The 20018-nt window shown below is 33.6% G+C and overlaps 1 long non-coding RNA gene across 1 annotated transcript; it reads right to left on the bottom strand.

Moving 5' to 3' along the window:
- Window positions 1–788: 788 nt before the first annotated feature.
- LOC144240581 (uncharacterized) lies at window positions 789–13878 on the bottom strand. The gene is made up of 3 exons (XR_013337764.1): window positions 13784–13878; window positions 3020–3098; window positions 789–1431 (listed from the first exon to the last, which is right to left on the bottom strand). It is a non-coding gene; the product is annotated as an uncharacterized LOC144240581 (long non-coding RNA).
- Window positions 13879–20018: the final 6140 nt, after the last annotated feature.

The raw sequence follows: 20018 nt of genomic DNA, 5'->3' as shown, positions 1-20018 counted from the left end.
AGCAGATCTTTTGACTAGAGTCCTGTGCTCTCCATTTACTACCTGTTTGTTTGTTTCTTTCTTTATTGCAAGCTACTAAATCTTTCCAACTTCTATAATTCGTATCTGTAAAATGAGATATTTACCCAGGACTATGGTGAAGATTTAGGGAGATAACATAACTAAAGGGTGATGTATTTCTGGTACATACTAAGAATTTCCTATATGTTAACTATTACTTTTATTGTATTTTTTCATATCAATATAATTTTAAATGGAAAATAATGCATTATATGCACCCAATATGTGTGTCTCTGTGAAAAAAATTACTACAGTTTAAGGAAATAATATGATGAATAGTATATAGTGGATGTCACAAAGAATTTGAATAAGATCTAGATATCTCAAAAAAAGGAGATCTTTTTATTTTATTTTTTGAGAGACAGACAGAGAGAGAGAGTGCAAGTTAAGGGTGGGAAGGCAAGAGACAGAGAATCTTAAGCACCTGAAGGACCCAATGTGGGGCTCAGTCCCACAGCCCTGGGAAAATGACCTGAGCCGAAATCAAGAGCTGGATGCCCAAACCAACTGAGTCATCCAGCCACCCCTGCTTTTAATTGGTGTTTTCAGAAAAGACTCCATGAATGAATAACACACTTTATAATCACTGACATAGATATACAAGTTAATTTTGTTATTAAAATAAACTATATAGGTAACTGATTGGATGACACAGGTGCACTTTCAATAATACCAGAGTTAATATGTATTTTTGAATTAAAATTGATTTAATTCTCTATATATGCATGTTCGTGTGCATGTGTGTGTGTGCAGCTTATAATTTAATTCTTCTATTATATTTGAATCCTTCAGGTATGTTCAAGAAGCAAAGCAAAGTACAACTGTTTTTAAAAAGTCACAGGTTAAAAAGTATGTGAAATATTTTTTAGAAAACATTTCAATTGGTTGCTGTACAGATAATAACCTTCAGCATGTGGTCATGAATTAAATGCAAAATAACATCAGGAGCCCTGCTTCAAGAAATAATTAGGCCTTCTGCAGAGTCATTCAGTAAAATTACATTATTGTGTTCAACTGAGAGGAGCTGTGTAGAATTGTATTTGTAAAATATAATTGCAGGGACAGCTGGCCTGAAAAAGGAAGAATCTTAATAATATATGTTGCTGAGGTGGTTGGTTGTTTACTCCCCATTATGAAAGTGGTTGATAAGAAGAACAGTCATTGTTGCATGGGAGAGAGAAATTAATTCAGGAAAATAATGATGTGGCTTCTCTTGCAGTTTAACTGAATTTTAAAGTGAAATGTATTGTTAGCCAAGCAAGCAACATGCCTTGAGGATTTGTTCTCCTTGCTCCTACTCCTGAAGCTTCAAATCTTCTTTCTATGTGGCCTTTCTCAGTTGGCTTCCTCTTTTATTTTCTTAACTTCCCCCTTGTAATGTAAACATGGGAAAGAGAAAGTGGTAGAAGAACAAAGGATAAGCATACAAAATAACTCCACTCCCTTTGCAGAAAGATTTAATAGGGAAATGGTACCACACTGAGATTTTATGAAAAGATTGATAATAGTGTGTTCATTTAAACCAAATGGGGAACCACTGTATGTTTTGCCATTTTAAAGTTAATTTCACTTTTTACTTAAAGGCTTTCTAGATTTTTTCTACCCTTTGTCAAATAAGACAATTAATTCTACCAACGTGGCCTTTCAATGCCATTGTAAACTCTCATGTGCTAAAATAAATGTCTTGACACCCTCATGAACATGAGTTATACAGATAATCACATGAAATATGGGGGCTAGTATTTCATATACAATTTACTGTCATGTAAATTAAACACAAATCAAAGAAAGACAAAGAAAAATTATTGGTTATTAATTCTAGAGAGAACTATAAGTTTTAATATGATATTTAACAGTAATCTAATTTTTAAATGGCTTTGGCTACATAAATGTATATCAAGTAAATAGGCATCCCTAAAAATAAAGGCATTATCAAATGCATATATTAATCATTTCTTGAAAAGTAAAAATTTCTGTCTTTATCCAATGTCAGAATACCTCTCTCTTTAAAAATATTGGAGTGACATATTTATATTCGTTAAAACAAAATCTAATTTTCAGGTAAAATATCCAAGGACAAAGTTTTACTTCTACAGTAAATATTTAAGGCTGTTATGTGCGAGTCACTTCTATGCTGGAAACAACATAGAGTACGCTCAGGAAGGTGATATGCAAAAATGAAGGTGGAAATTGCATATTTAAATAATGTCAGTAGCAATAAATGTAATGAAATAAAAATAAGCAGAGTAAGGAAATCAATGAAAGATGTACAAACAGGTTGGTCAGGGAAGGCCTGTGTGAGAAGGTGAAATTTAAACAGGGTTCCATCTTTTATTCTGGTTTTTTTTTTTGAGAATTCTTTAATAATTTTATTTATTCTGAATTTAAGGAGACAAAATTGTAAGATAGATATGGAAGAATTCTGTTCTATTTGTCATAGGAAACCCAGTAAGTTCCCTCAAATTTATAGAGCTGTTATTTACAAAAATGTTTCTGTTTGCTTCACTTATATAGAAAATATGATTTAAATAAGCAATGAGAGATATTTAGAACTCATCTTTAGTTTATTATATCTCATAATCTATGGGTCAACAATTCAAGCAGAGCTCAGCTGGGCTATTTGGTTCCATGTGGTTTCAGTAAAGGCCACTTTGGTATTCAGTGGCAGGGCTGCTTTGGAAGGGTCCAAGGTGGTTTACTCCTAAATCTGGGGCCTTAGTGGGGATGACCAAAGACTGAGCTTGGTCAGGGGCTGTCAAGGACGATGTCTATACGTGCTAGTCAGCATGGCAATCTCAGGTGCTCAGAAGTCTTATGTGGTGGTTCAGAGTTGCCTGAGAGAGTGTTCCAAGAAACAGAAAGTAGACACTGTTAAGGTCTACTTAAGGTCCAGCCCCAGCCCCTGTCCACAGCCTTTTTGTAGCAGCATGTTATCGGCCAAAGCAGTCAGAGCACTCACCCAGATTCAAGGCGGTGTCATAGGCTCCACTTCTTCATGGAGGTGCCATCAGAGTTTACAGCTGTCTTGAATCTGCCCACTATCCATTAAAACAAAAATTATAAAATTAGGGCACCTGGGTGGCTCAGTCAGGTAAGCATCTTACTGTTGGTCTCAGCTCAGGTCATGATCTCAAAGTTTGTGTTGGAGTCCCACATCGGGCTCTGCATTGATAGCACAAAGCCTGTTTGGAATTCTGTCTCTCCATTTCTCTGCCCCTCCCCTGCCCAAATAAAATAAAAATTTTTTAAAATGACAAAATTTACTCAAATACAATAACCATAAGCAAATTCACCTAAGTGTTTGGATAGTTCTGTAGGATTTGCTGCATTCGTGTGTGTATGTGTGACTGTCAGTGTATGTGTGTGTGTGTGTGTGTGTAGTATTTTAATCAAACTAAAATGATATAGGTAGCATGAGAACATGGCATTTTCCCATTGGGCATTCTGAAACTCACACATTAAAAATCCAGTCAGAAAAACATTCTTTACTCATGTATTGAAGGTGGTGACGTGAATCTGTGAAAGGTAGCAAAAACTAATACACTATTGTTATTTCTGTTATAGAAAAAGTTTCATAAATGGTTTATTTTCACTCAATATTGACTTTAGCCTTTTATTTATTACATAATGATCTCCTTTATTTTTAACACCTCACTAAAAATAATAATAAAATAAAGATATCTCTATAATGTCAAAGTTATGACTTCCCTGTGTGACTTAAAGGCTGTATTGTATTTGTTCCAGAATAAATGTCCAAACCATTCTTTCAGTAGCTCTGAGCTGTCAATCTAATCAGGATGGTCTTTGCTTCTGATGTCTTCTTGGACAGATAAATCAAATTTCCAAACAAATTATTCAACCAGTTTCAACTATAGTAGCAATAAAATTATCCTCATACTCTAATTGTAGTACATTTTTTATTTACTTTCATTCACCAGGTCTATTTTAATAGGACAAGATCAATTTGAATATCTGCTAACATCGTGGAAATCCTTAATTTGGGGGAACTATCAAGGACTTATAATAAATAGTATTGAACGATAGCTATAAGTTAGTTTTATTATTATTTTTTTCTTTTTTTAAGATTTTAAAAATATTTATTTATTGAGAGAGAAAACATTCACACAAGTGTGAGCAGGGGAGGAGCAGAGAGGCAGAGAGAGTGAGAGAGAGAGAGAGCACAAGAGAGAATCCCAAGCAGGCTCCAAGCTGTCAAAACAGAGCCTGATATAGGGCTCAATCTCACAAACTGTGAGGTCATGACCTAAAATGAAATTAAGAGTTGGATTCTCAACCAACTGAGCCACTGAGGTGCCCCCAATTTTATTTCCTATGTAAAAATTTTTTAATCTGTGGTTTATTTTTTATTTTTTAATTGTTTATTCATTTCTAAGAGAGAGAGAAAGAGAAACAGAGAGACAGAGATGGGGCATGCACAGGGGAGGGGCAGAGAGAGAGGGAGACACAGAATCCGAAGCAGGCTCCAGGCTCTGAGCTGTCAGCACAGAGCCCAACATGGGGCTTGAACCCACAAACTGTGAGATCATGACCTGAGCCAAAGTCAGATACTTAACCAACTCAGCCACCCAGATGTCCCTGTCTATGATATTTAAATTGTCATATGCTTACTATGATACTGGTATGACTTTGTTAAATTAATATTTATTAAGTGGAGCTCAGGGTTTTGGATGGTAAGCCATGGTTCAACTACAAACTATGAAGAAAATGATATAGAGAAATCTATTACTCATAGATCCTAGGGGAAGTACACCATATTCTTCAGGGGGTCACAGAGAGAGGTCAAATCAGAATACAGGCAGAGAGAGGGGCAGAACATAGGGCACATGCCTTTACTAGGGTTCGTGGGTAGAGTGCTTTGAAGTTCCTGGGCTAGGGTGGGATTGATCAATTCAAATCAAATGAGGTTTTGGTAACCTCCATCGGGTCTTATTTAAGGGAAGCATAAATAATAGGCACTGGTAGGGGCACCTGGGTGGCTCAGTCAGTTAAGGGTCCGACCTCAGCTTAGGTTATGATCTCACAGTTGGTGAGTTCCAGCCCTGCATTGGGCTCTGTGCTGACAGCTCAGAGCCTGGAACCTGCTTTGGATTCTGTGTCTCTCTCTTTCCCTGCCCCTCCCCTGCTCACGCTCTGTCTCTCTCACTCAAGAATAAATAAACACTAAGAAAAAAAAGAAAAGAATAGGCACTGGGATGCAGAGGAAGCTGTTGACCATAATCGCTGTTACGTTGGTCACATCAGAAGCTTACTGTTGCTCATGCCTCCATGCCAGCTATCTGTGGCATGTACTTGTGTGAGAGGCTAGTGTCAGTGTGAGGTCCTCCAGTCTACCTAGCCAAGCAAGATGGATATGGAGACAAAAATATCATGAAGTAACTTATTTAAACTCTTGACAGATATCTTAAGAATATGTAAAATTCTAGAACAATATTGGCCCCATTATAGTAACTCTCTGACTTATCCAAATTCTGGTTTGTGTGGACAGTTTTTTTGAATTCACTTGAGATTTAACAGGGATTCTTATTTCTGTATATTTAGGCAAGTCTGAGGACAGCTATGTGTGCTCTTTACCCAGATATGACCTACTTTCTTCAGAGATTTTTTTTTTATTTTGTCCATTTGAAGTCCCTCTGACACTAGGTAGAACTGGAACTTATATTAATTAGATAGGTTCTTTCAAGACCTAACTTCTCATAACTGATTTTTATGGTAAAGAATCTAGGAGATCTATGGCTGCATGACTTGGAAAACAAAACTTCCCCTTGAATTTTTGCTCACTAAACATACAAAAGTTCCTCAGAAACTGACCCAAGACATTGCCAGTTGAAATAAATTAAAAATGAAACTACATTCCATTCTTTTTGTGTTGGTCTAATGGAAGTCTCATTCACTCCTTAAAATATGTCTCTAAAGTCTGACCTTGGCCAAGAAGGTAAGAGAACATAATCACAATCTGTTCTCTTTGAATTGGGTGGTTCTGCTGGCCAACTTCCCTTTTGGCATTCACAGTCTGAAATTAGTTGTGCAGTTAATTAATAACCATTTTAATTCCTTTCATGAAAAGCATGATAAAAAATGATATCCCAACATTTAAATGTCTCCCATATAATCACTGGAAATGAGAATAATATCTGTTTGGTTTGATTTCAGTGTTACAGGGATATCTAGGTATAGATATTTGGGAATATTTGAAAGCATAATATTTAAACTATTTGCTTACTTTCAGATTATTTTTCCTTTTTCTGGTCTTTTAGATAAGCCTAACTAGAGATAATTTGATAATGAATAATTTATAGGAAGCACTCATAGCATGGAGTATCTTATTGAATGTATCATTTTTAAATGTTTGCTTATCTATTTTTGAGAGAGACAGAGAGAGAGAGAAGGGAAGGTTCAGAGAGATGGGGGGGAGACAGAGAACCCAAGACAGGTTCTGAAGTGACAGCAGAGAGCCCAATGCAGGGTTCAGACTCCCAAATTGTGAGATCATGACCTAAGCCAAAGTCAGATGTTTAACCAACTGAGCCACCCAGGCATCTCTAGATTTACCAACTTTATTTTCTAGGAGCCAAATGTGCCTTTTAAGAGTTGTGGATCCATGAGCATTGATAATAAGAGCTCTTACTGAGATGTTACTCCAAGTGCTTCTTTGTGTATTAATTCATTTAATCTTCCCAATAACCCTAATAAGAAAGATACTTTTGGGGGGGCACTTGGGTGGCTCATTCGGTTGGGCAGCCAACTTCATCTCAGGTCATGATCTCATGGTTTGTGGGTTCGAGCCCTGTGTCAAGCTCTGTGCTGACAGCTAGCTCAGAGCCTGAAGTCTGTTTCAGATTCTGTGTCTCCCTCTCTCTCTGACCCTTCCCTGCTCATGCTGCCTCTCTCTTTCAGAAATAAAAATTTTTTAAAAAGTTAAAAAAAGAAAGATACTTTTTTGGAAGGGAAGAAGGAGTCATCCCTAATTATAGATGGGGAGACACCCAGAGAAAGTCACAAAGAGAGTAAATGATAGAACTGGGATTTGAAGTCAGGCTGTTTAGCCTGTGTGGTCCTTATTTGTTATACTGTCTTTTCTTTCTATATTAGATTTACGAAGAAGCTATTTGTAAAAATTTAGTTATGACTTAAGTCATAACAGAACCAACATATTCAAAATTGCTTGGTATGATTCATTTAGTTTACAAAGTTTGGGGTCTATAAACTTTATTTAAGCTAAACTCAACACCCCTTAGATCATATAAAATATCTAAGCATAACCTTTTTTGGTGAAGGACACTCCTCTTCATCATTTTCCATGTACACCCTATGATTATCATTTGGACAGGTATTTCTGTATACATATATGTGTGTGTGTTCATATATATATGCTCATATATATATATGTTCTGTATATTATTTATACACATAGCTGTCCAGAATTTCTGGACAAAAATGTTTACATTTGATATATATGGAAAAGTTACTATTTTAGATTTTAAAATACAATTTTCCTTCTAAGTTACTTTGTTCTAAGGTATGTCCAGAAGGTAAAAACAAATAAGTCAAATTACATTTCGAATTTCTTTCTTCTAAATTAATGTTCTATTCTCAGTGCCTTCTTGAAGATATTCCAGAAGTGGGAGATGTGGTAATGGGGGTTGAGAAGGAGACATTTTTCTAAAGCAAAAGCATTTCATATATTTTGATATTCAACAACATAACTGAAACATTGCTAAGTAAAAATCTGACGTCAAATAATAATTGCTTATTGTACATAATTCTTATATATACAACTATTAATAGTACCTAAATGAGTTTTGACCTAATGAATACTAGTATACAAATATATACTAACAGGTATAATTGACACAATTTCAAGAGAAATATCTATTGAGTTTGGCAAAATTTAGAAAATTTAGAAAACTAAAAAATTTCTAAGATAATTTAAAACATTATATAAAGGAGTGAGAATATTTTTACATTAATACTTATGGGCCATGGAAATATTTCTTAAATGCAAGACAGAAATATTATTAAGATTAAAAAATGTTCAAAATGGCTGTTTTTTATGACCCATTAAAACAGAGCTGTTCTTGTAGAATTAGAAATTTAATGCATCAGCAAAATATGCTTGCTAACTCATAGTGTGTGTGAGATGACTAGCAAATTTTACTTAAATTGCTATTACATGGTATGGTTTTTCTACTCTGGCTATGCAAGGTATGGACTCATTAATGTCTAACTCAAAGAAATTTCTATTTGAAAAATATTATAACTAAATTCCTAAATAGGTCTTCCTTATGATCCCTTCAGAAATGAACAGTATTTTTTCCAGACATAATTCAGCTTTCACATTTGTTCAATGAATCAATAAATAGAAAAGTTGTAGCCTCTCTGGAGATCTTAAAAGATCTGATGCTAGGTGTGGATGTAAAAGAAAAAAATTTTTAGGACATGATCTTGGCAGTTCTTCATGAAAACATTATATGTTCTCTGAGGCTGGGACCATATGTTATTCATCTTGAGTCTAGCACAATTTCTGACACATAGTAGGCAGTTAAAAATATTTATTGAATGGAAAAATGACTGTATGACTGAATGTCCTTAACTGTTCTTGCTTAGCATTTAGAGGTTATTTTTAAAACTGTTCGAGTGACGAATATACTCATTGAAAACAGCAGAAAATATTTTCCTTTCACAAATCTCCAAGGCTTTTTTTGATAGGTATGCGAGCTCCCCAGTATGCCAAAAGCTCGAGTCACTGTTTTCTTTTTAACAAAGCACGATGAAAGTCTTTGGTGAAATCTTAAAAACTTAAGTTTGTACTTCCAGTTGTTCTATTTATGGAAATGTCAATTTACATGTTGAATTTTCCGTTTAAAAATATCATTAATGGCTTTTATCCATTATGCCTATGGTTATAAGCATAAGCAGTTTTTCTTGAAACAATTCTCCCTCCTAAAAACCATTTAACGATTATTTTATTATACATAAACCTCACAACAACTCCAAGATGTAGGTATTATAATTATTATGGCTACTAAATTAGGCCTAGATATGTTAAAGAATATCCTTCTACTAACAACAGGGTCAGATAGGACAAATTCTAAATTGTTGCCACTATACTGTGGTCTCTGGCAAAGCTATTTTTGTTGGCATCGTAATATGTACCACATTCATTGCTTTAGTGTGTATATATTAATGTGTAATTAATCTGTTCCTAAATTATATGTAATCAATTTAGAGTTCTTGTTTTAGCAAATTAATTCCTTTAGCAAATTAATCCCAGCCAAAAATATGTGGCTGGAAATATTAATGTTTCAAAATACTTTATAATAACTAAATAATTCATTTTTAATGTTTTAAAATATATAGAATTTCTTTGACTTTTTCATCTTCTTAAGGTCATCTACTCAGAGATATAAAAGCCTGAAGCATAAAGACAAAATAGGCTTATTTTTTAAGAACCAAATTTGTTTTTCATATGATAAAGACTTTGATTTGTTTTCCTGTTTCCTAAAACGCTTACATAGTTGTGCCTGGACACAAATGTACTTGTTTATGATATGATATTCTAGCATTTTTTTGGGCAAACGTAGTTTCTTTTATTTTCTTTAGATTGTTTGTTTATTAATGGAAGCCAATATACCACTAAAATGTCTGTAAGACTAATTAAGGTACAAATCTGAGACCACTATTGCCCAGACATGAGTAGAAAACACATATATTTAAATTACAAAAAAAGTGCTCATACTACTTCAATCTGTACAATTCTGATATGACTAGTGATGGAACAGACTCTCTGAGAGCCATAATTGTATTCCTATTATATCATTTGGATGCTCTTAGCTGCTTTTGTATCAGTGAGCCACATCATGGCCATAGAACAGACTGTTTCTTGCCAAAAGCAGAAACATTATAGTAGTTCTCTGTAAAAAGAGAGGCAAAGTACTGCTATGTTCATACTGTTACATTATCATTATTTTTATAAGTTGCTTCCTTTTTCAAAGTTAAACATCCATCAGAGTAATTATTATATCTGAAGCAACAGAAATAACTATATAATTTACTTTGATTAGCGTGGTAATGTAACAACTGATTCAAGGGAACAATATAAAAGTCCAATTCTACTCTTGTAATACTCTTAGTATCCATATTTTTCCATTAGACTGTCTAGATGGGCAAATTAATTGACCACTTTAATGTGTAACTTATTTATGTCAATAGAAATTTATAATTTATAATCTATTTAGATGACAAGATTTCCTGATTGTATATACAGATAATCAACCCCTAACTTAGTTCATTTACATGGCCATTGAATAAATGAGTGAACTAAGGACATCTCAAGCTGTCTGTAAGTAAAGTCAAATCAGTGAAGCAGTGAGGCCAAAGTGAGAGGCCACAGATGCTCTTTTGAATATTACACATAATAAGACAGAAAATCTTTTCTTATTAAAATTATGGATTTTTTTAAAAAGGTATAATATGAAGATTGGTGATTTAGGGGTCAAAGCACTAGTTGCTTACTGGTGCTGCCATGTAATGCTTATGTGACTTGTTGCCATTGTTTTTAACCACACTAGGTTCCAATTTTTCATGGAGACTATCACAACTTTCATTGACTCATAACTTTGTGGTAACTATCAAAATACACAAGATACGGTACAAAACAAAAAACAAAAAAATATATATAAATTGTAGGGAGCCTTGGTAATACATTTTTCTTATTCATATAAAGTGAAAATTGCCTAGAGTTTGCCTTATTTAGATGGAATCCATACCCCCAGTAGCCTGTTCCTTTTTAAACCTTTGGAATTTTCCATGTCTATCCCAAGAATAGCAAGTGGTAAATTTCCTTGATGAGTTTATAGATCATAGAGATAAACAAGGAAAGTGTGCACCTGTCATTAGATCAGATGACTAAACTGTAGCCATCAATCCAGATTGCTCTATGGTCTCATGCACCCAAACCAACATCAATGGTCTTATATGTATGTGTGCATATGTATGTGCATGTACTCATATGTGTTTGTGTGCATATTTGCTGTGTGGTTTTTTTTTTGTCTTTATAGTAAATGCTTATTATCCCTTCAACAAAATATGCACATTTTCAACTCCTGAATTATCCACTGCATGTAGGAACTAAGTCAATACTCTATGTCTCAGAGACAACCCCTCACACAAAGAAAATAGATTTATATTTCCCCAAAAAACAGCAGAGCAGAAATACATTATACAGGAGAAATAGCTGGCTTGTTTAAAAGAACCAGTCTTAAAAATACACAGTTTATGTTATCAGATAAAAATGATGAAGGACACTCCTCATAAATGGAATCAGATAGCAATAAGAGGAAGCATATCTGATGGCTATGATATTAGGACTGATTAGACAAATGGGACGATAGCATCTAAAAGGTGGCATACATCTGTTGTCACAATGTGAAGCACCCCCAAGGAGTTAGAGGATCACACAAGAAAGGGTAGAGGAATTTGACACAACCTTGACTTTTTCTCTAGTTGAGAATTCAAATGCAGAGATACCATGAACCTATTTCCATGCTGGAATAACAACACTCTCCAAAATAAATAAATAAATCTAAATCTATTTAAACAGATACTATGATATTCAAGAAGAAAGAAAATATGATATTCAAGAAAAAATAACTTTGCCAGTAGTTAACCAAGAGAACATACACAATTTCTTCTGTTGCAAATGCTGTTTTGAAAGATAAAATAAAATTTAGCAATGCAGATGACAAGAAGCTAATTTCTGATCATCACATAGATAGATACTCTTTTTTTCTATTCAAAAATTAAAGTATCACAATTTTTAAAGTTTATTTATTTTAAGAGAGGGAGAAAGAGGGACAGCATAAGTGGGAAGAGGGAGGGAACAAAGAGAGAGAATCCCAAGCAAGGGCACTGTCAGCACAGAGCCCCTGATGCTGGGCTCAAATTCATTAACTGTGAGATCATGGTCTGAGCCAAAACCAAGGGTCAGACGCTTAACCAAATGAGCCACCCAGGTGCTCCAAGAACGACTATGTATAAGTAGTAGTGGGCTTCAGTGGCAGTGATATGTTATTATACTAAACTATTCAAATATGTTGGAATGTTACAAAATTTTTGCGTCTATTTAACTGCCCTGTGTTCAAGATACTCAAATTGAGCACATTAAAGCCTTGTAAATGAAGGCAACTTAGTCTGATATTTTTCAGAAAAGGATAATCTTCTTGAGTAAACTGATATAAATTGATTTTAGTATTAACCTACTGTTCAGATTCAGATATACCTGTCTACTTTCCTATGGGAATTATGACCAAAAGTAAATTAATGATCCTTTCTTCAATCGTCACATTTAACCCAAGGGAGTATAGAGACTCCTTTAACAATAAACCACAACATAATAAACAATATGATAACTGAGAATGAGCTCATATTCTAAAACCTGTAATATATATTATTATCTGATGCTAGAAACAGTGAAGTAAACCTTACATAGAAGAAATAGGCCAAAAATTCCATTGCAGTATTTTCCTCTCCAAACTTGGCAAATAATGGTTTTTACTATGTAACCAATAAAAGCACTTGGTATGATCTCCATCACATCATTATTTTTTCAGTATGCCTTTAAATTTCTCTAAGTTACACATGCTATTTGGAGAAGGGAAACATAGTCACATTTAGTGGCATATAGCCAATGCTATTAAAAAATAAGTTTGCTTTTGCCTTTGTACTAGTTGATATCAGGATGGTAGTGGGGGCAGGGGGTTTAAGTTTACAATGTAGGAAGAAGTTCTTTGGAGGGTAACAAAGTTTAAGTTATGCAGTAACAAGTTTAAGTTATTTCAGTGAACACTTTGAATTAGGCCCTAGGCTGTTAATGACTTAATTCACTTAGAAATTTGAAAATTCAGAGGGCCTTGGGAGAAAAGAAAAGAAAAAAATTATCCAGTGCTGAAATATTTATAAATATTAATTGGATTTTTTTTCCTACAAGGCTCAAGAAATTTTATTTCTGTCTCACTGTTGTAGTTCATACAATGTTGAGCTAAAATACAGAAAAACTTCATTGGTATAAGCAACAGATGCAGGGAAACTCAGGTATAATGATGATGATAATGATGATATATCTAGAATGTACACAGCATTTATTATGTGCTAGAAATTATTTTAAGACACATAGAGAGACATGTACAGATATATATTAATATTTATATATGACACATGTATATATGTAGAGAAATATATACACAGGTATAATATAAACATATGCACACACAGAGAACGAAACAGAAACAGAGAGAGAGAGAGAGAGAATGTCTTTACCACAATTCCATATATGGCATATATTATTATCTCATTTTCAAAAATAAGAAATCAGCACCAAGTATCTAATTAGCTTTTTTATGATCAAACAGCAAATAAGTTCTGGAGGCAGGATTCAAAATCAGAAGCAGGAAGGCCTTGGAATCTATATGCTGAGTCTCTACATCAAAGTGGACTTCATTGTTCATTAAAGCCCCAAACTTTTATAAAGAAGAAAAACAAATCTGAGTTGTGTCCCCTAAATCTACCTTCAGGCAAATAACTGGTCATATTATTTTTATTGTTTCTCATTCCAAAATGGTTCAAACACTTGACAGACTTCAAAGTCTGCCGTACTTGAGTTTGAATACTGATCAACTACATGTATGATTTGGGGTTAATCACTTACCATTTCTGAGCCTCAGTTTCCTCATCTCTAAACAATGAGAAATAATAGTTTCCATTTAGTATTGAATACAGAATTATCAAAGATCAATTTTTTGTGTGTGAAGTTCTTGGTATAAAGCCTAGAAAATGGAAACGGCAGAATAAATGGCATTATTATTAATATAATTGTTGCCATCATCATCATCATCATCACCTTCCTTTGGCATGGTGTTCAGTTTTTTAGACAATTAATATGAAATAAGCATTTCCTAAGTACATATTGAATTATGAATGTGTTCATGTTATCCCACAACACCTTACAGAATATCAACTCAATTATATAAACACTCATACTGTTTTAGAAAGAATTAGCCCTATACATTAAATTGAGAAAGTGTGCTTTGGATATGCTTGGGATTTCTTGGGATATTTCACTTGCATTAATATATCCATTTCCAATGTATACCCACCACCCAGCATTCCTTCACTGGGCCAGAGTTGTATTTATTACTGTACCCATTTGACTTCAGTTTAATCCCTGATAAACTTTTGTAGTTCAGCCCATATCGTGTTCTGAGTCTCCAGATCCATCTTTTTCTATAATAGAAGACCTAATAACTTCTATAATTAATTACACTTAAATGTGTTTAAGGAAAGCTGACGTCTAGCACAAGAAACATCTTGTCTTAAAGCCATCTTTAAAGAGTAAAGGCCAATTTGCAGAGATTCCAAATTCTTTATTTAGATAGTCTCTATGATCTTGAACACCTCTAAAAAATTATAATTCTATATGTAAAAAAAATCTACCATGTTAGTGATCCTATTCTAAGCAGATTTAATATTGAGATTATATTCTAAATGTAGTAATAAATTTTCTTTAATAAAAGAAAAAGAGTTTCTCCATGGATTCTTCACAATTTCTTCTCTTTTCATTTTTTAAAATTATCAACAGGAAGGATATTGACCTATATAGGTGAATCTAAGAACCCTAAAATCTTATTTGGTTCAATAAACACTTATATAGTAGCCATTAATAAAATTAGTCACTAGTTATTATCCATTTCACATTCAATAAGCCTTTTAACTTTAGAAATGATCCCATGAGGTATCTTATGAGAAATAAGATGTTACCCTCCATTTAAAAAAAAAAGAAAGACGGAAACTAAGACCAAACAGATGAATAGTACAAAAGGAACAGAGCTTTCACCACAAGTAAACCTTGCAGTCCACTGCAGTGGGACATAACCATGAACACAGATAGCTTTACACAAGGCATGATATAAGCTAAGCTGTATAAGCAGAAGACTTTGCACACATCATGATACTGATTAGAGAAAGCTAGAAAGAACTGCCTTTTGATACAACTCAAAAGAATGAGTGAAACATCTGAAATGGTGGGAAAAGACTGATGAGGCAGAAGGAACCATTTAAGCAAAGGCACAAAGATGTGCAAGTGTAGGGCAAAATTGGAAATGAGTGGGTCATCATGTGCAGTTGTCATGTGGAATGTTTGAGATCTGATCTCAAATGTCAGCACACATCAGAATCACACAGCAGCGAACACAAAAATGTCCATTTCTAACAAGTGGCAAGGTTATTCTAATGCTTCTGAATCAGGGAGTGTACTTTGAGAACTACTAGTTTAGGGACATATGAGTTACTAGGTTTACTTCTGAATTAAAGTTCATTGTAGAATATGAAATAATATCATTTATATATTATATATTTTATATATCATATATGCAAGATTTCCAATTTTTTACTTCTGAATTAAAATTCATTGCAGAATATAAAATAATATATTATATATTGTATTATGTATTCTATATTCTATATATTCTATATTTTATATATTACATATGCAAGATGTCCAATTTTGGCCTACAATGTTGAAATCCTATGAGTGAAAGTGTAATCGAATATAACCCTGAAAGGCCTATTGAGAAAGAACTTATCACAATAGAGTTAGCAGTTCATATAACTATATTGGACTGCCTGCTTAGAGCCCTAAGGATGAAAGCTCTGTTAATATTGGCATAAGACCAAGCTGTTTCTAAGAACAAAAATTAAAGCGGCAAGCAGTGCCCTAGGTGTAATAACATATCAGTTGTTTCTCTAGTCTCTAGACACAAAATGGAGACTAGAGAAACAAAGCAATGCTATGTGACCTATGCTAAAGGGATGCCATTTGAGACCAAAGAAAGGTCTTTGAAACGTCTCATCTATGTGAAGATCTATTGTAAGTGGTCTATGAATTTGTACACAGCCCACAAGTGTGCAGTTGAAGCAGATATGGGGAGTTAATGTCCACCTCTAATTCTTGTACCCTGATATTCAACATTGAAGCCAGGGTGCAGATTTACTGCAACAAAATATTCATTTGTTCAGATGGGGCATCCTTTTCTAATCTATCATCCCATTTTAAGAGTCTGTCTTTTTATTCAAACCTGGTAAGCCAAAGATTTTGGGCCAATTTTTCAGTTCCTGAAATATGAAAGAAAGCAACCACAATCATAAGGTGGCTATGTGACTCTAAGTTACATGGCTCTACATTATATTACATTACTATAAATTGCATGACTATAAGTGATCTAATTCTCCCAGGCTACAGTTTCCCAAAACCTCAACTGACATAGCTGGAATAAGTAATCTCAAATGTTCTTTCATCTCTGATATCTCATAATCCTATGTTTTAGGATAAAGGAAGACATAGTATGGCATAGAAAAAAAAAATCATGAGAATTGATGCTGAGCAGATGTGTGTGGATATCCACATTCAGAAGGTTTTAGATGCACTATTTAATCTCTCTGAGCTTCAGTTTAATCACCTGCAAAATGAGGATAATGATTCTTACTTCAGTAAGTAAAACTGAAGAACAACGAGTTCCAACATAAATATTCTGCTAAAGTCTTTGAAGCAAAAAATTGCTTCCATTATTTGGTAAAATAATGGACCACACAGTATGAAAATTCACACATACCTCCATGTTAAATCTACCCTTTCCAACCCTGCAAGGTTTAAATCTATAGATAACTTTTTTAAAAAAGATAATAAAGAAGGGAAGGTGATAAAAACAGATGGAAGAAATGAGGAAAGGATATAGGGAAAGATCTTTTAATTCTAGAAAAGAACTCTTTCTCTTTAATCCAAAATGAAAAACTCAATTCATAGCAGTACAAGGATATATAGACCATATGAAAGTTACTATAAAAATTAAATTGTTGATAGATTATATAAAGTATGATCATGAAAGGAACAAACAAGCAGCATAAGAATTATTTAATAGGTATTATATAGAGAAAAGATTCAGCATTAACATGTCATAGTCTCGAAAGGATTCTTCCTTAAAGAGTAATTAGTGATCTACTATTTTCAAGGAATAATGGAAACATTGTGGGCACAGAGGGTCAAACCAAATCCTATTTGAATCTTGATTCCAAAACTTGTACTCCAGTAATTTGACTTGGGACCAGTTGTTGACACTTTCTCAGCCTTAATTCCCTCATTTATCAAATGTATATAATACTACCTACTTCTCTAGTAAGTCTGTTGCTTACTATCATGACAAAATCAATCTCAACTCTCCCAGCCCAGTTTCTGAGCTATCTCTAAGTCTTGTATCTTCTGAGGATTAAATATGACAATGTTTGTAAAGTACTTGCACATAGTACTTTAATAATATTATTAATTAAATTAATTATTAATAAAATTAATAATATTAATTAATAATAATGAATATTACTTTTATTAATATTAAAGTTTAGTATAAAAGTATTCAGATTGCATTCAGTTAAAGATATTTAAAAATGGGTATCATAATTTCAATTATTTTAATACCCTACAATTTTTAGCTTTATGAAATTAATCTAAAATTTATGTTTCCGAGATGCCTTGGTGGCTCAATCGGTTAAGAGTCCAACTTTGGCTCAGGTCATGATCTTGTGGTTAGTGAGTTGGAGCCCTGTATTGGGCTCTGTGCTGACAGCTCAGAGCCTGGAGCTTTCTTAAGATTCTGTATCTTCCTCTCTCTCTGCCCCTCCCCCACTCCTCTCTCTCTCTCTCTCTCTCTCTCTCTCTCTCTCTCTCTCTCTCTCTTTCTCTCTCTCTCTCAAAAATAAATTAAACATTTACAAAAATTTTTTAATAAAATATTTATGTTTCCTTCAAAAACTGGCAAAAGTTAAATGAAGATGAAGCATTTTCTACAAATTTTGTTACTTTTCATGGGACAAAGGAGAAACATAGCTGTTTCAAGATTCACTTTTTCCATACAAGTCAAACCCTATTACTATCATTTCTCAATATTAGCCAATTTATCCAAACAAGCAAACATAACAGCATAAGCAGGACCTACCTAAAACACAAATAAAAACGTCAGCCATATTTGCATGAGCGCTGAACATTGTTTTTCATAAATCCCAACATGATAATTTCCCAATGAGTATCCTTTCATTGTCTCAATACCTGAAATTCTAAATTTCAGTGTTTCTTAGAGTTTAAAGCTATGATCTTTCCTATTATGTTCAAATACTCGTGAAAAACATACTTTTAAAATATAATCATTGGTTCACTATACTTACTCTCATATTCAATCATGATTTTGGCCAAATGCCTCCTCTGACATAGCCAGCCTTATAATCCAGTTGATTTTTCCACTCCTTTTTAGCTGTTTACTTATAATCTAAATGTAGCCCATTTGAAATGGTTAAATGATCAGTACTACTACTCAAGCTACAAACTAAACATTCATTTTATTATTATAAGTAAATGTGTAGGCACATTGTACAGATTTTGAAAAGTACAAAAGTTAAAGAAGAAAATCTGCAACAGCTTCCACTCAGAAACATCCTATATAAATAGTAACAAAAAACTCATACCCTACTATTTTCATATGTCATAAGTATTCTCCCTGGAGATTAAATATTATTGTAATTGTTCCAATGAGTGTGTAATATGCATTCATATATTTGTACTATAAATCACTTCAACAATTCTTACTGTTGATGCCAAATTTTTAGTATCATAAATGACATGACAATTAATAAAATTATAAATAAACATATGAGAATTATATATTTTAAAATAGCTTCTTAAGAGGGGAATTCCTGATCCAAGGTTGGAAATACTTTTGGAAAGTATATAATTTTGCTTTCAAGGAACGTTATATCCATTAACATTAAACAAGATCACTGTTTAAAATATTTCCTTCTAGTAACAGAATCCCTGATTGGCTCAGTCAGTGGAGCATGTGATTCTTGATCTCAGGGTTGTAAGTTTGAATCCCACCCATTGGGGAGGAGGTAAAATTTAAAAACTAAATAAAATATTTCCAGAAACATTTACTCTTAGTTTAATGGAAATATAATTAATTCAAGTTCAATGCCAAAAAAATAGAAAATACAGGAGAAAATATTTTAAAACTACTAAAACTTTTTATCATTTACAATGTTGTTCCCTCTTTCACGTTTCACATATTTCTTGAAAGACAATTAATAATATACATTTTGGGGGCTCCTAGGTGGCATAGTTGGGTAAGCACCAGACTCTTAATTTGGCTCAGATCATGATCTCGAGGTTGTGGGATTGAGCCCTGCGTGGGGCTCTGCACTGACAGTGTGGAGCCTGCTTGGAATTCTCTCTCCCTCTTTCTATCTCTCTCTTACTCATGCTCACTCTCACTCAAAATAAATAAATGAACTTTAAGGAGAAAAAGAATATACATGTCCAAGCTATACTTATTCTCTTTACATTGTACTATGAGCATTTTCTAATGTTCAATTCTCTGTTATTCTTTCCTATCTCCATCAACACTATTATGTACCCTGGTGTCCTAATCAGAAACAGAGGAAAGTCCAGACACGACTTTCTTTTGTCCAAAACCAACAGCTGACCTCAAATGTCCACCTTTAGAACAACCCTCATGAGCCTCAGCTCTCCTGCAACCATATTTCTACTGTTTTTCTCACTTATGCTATTGAAAATACCTTCTACCAGCTCTTTCTATGACCAGTCCAGCCATTTTATATCCCATAGTTCATGATGCTGGATAATGTTCTTTCTATTGTTGAAATAAAGCTCTGTCAGTCCAATGACTACAATGATTCATTTAAGATAAAATCTTGGTTTTTCAATGTGACATTGTTCTCATTAACTTCTTTGGCTTCAACTTGCCCTCAAGTAATGCCAAAAAATTTGCTCTGACTGTGTGTTGCTCTTTCATGAATATGTAAATTCCATATTGAAAGCCTCCTATAGG

Source organism: Crocuta crocuta, unplaced genomic scaffold (assembly GCF_008692635.1).
Source record: "Crocuta crocuta isolate KB4526 unplaced genomic scaffold, BGI_CrCroc_1.0 scaffold6, whole genome shotgun sequence".
NCBI classification, from domain to species: domain Eukaryota; kingdom Metazoa; phylum Chordata; class Mammalia; order Carnivora; family Hyaenidae; genus Crocuta; species Crocuta crocuta.
The sequence above is the reverse complement of the archived record's forward strand: the minus strand, read 5'-3'. Positions and strand labels throughout refer to the sequence as shown.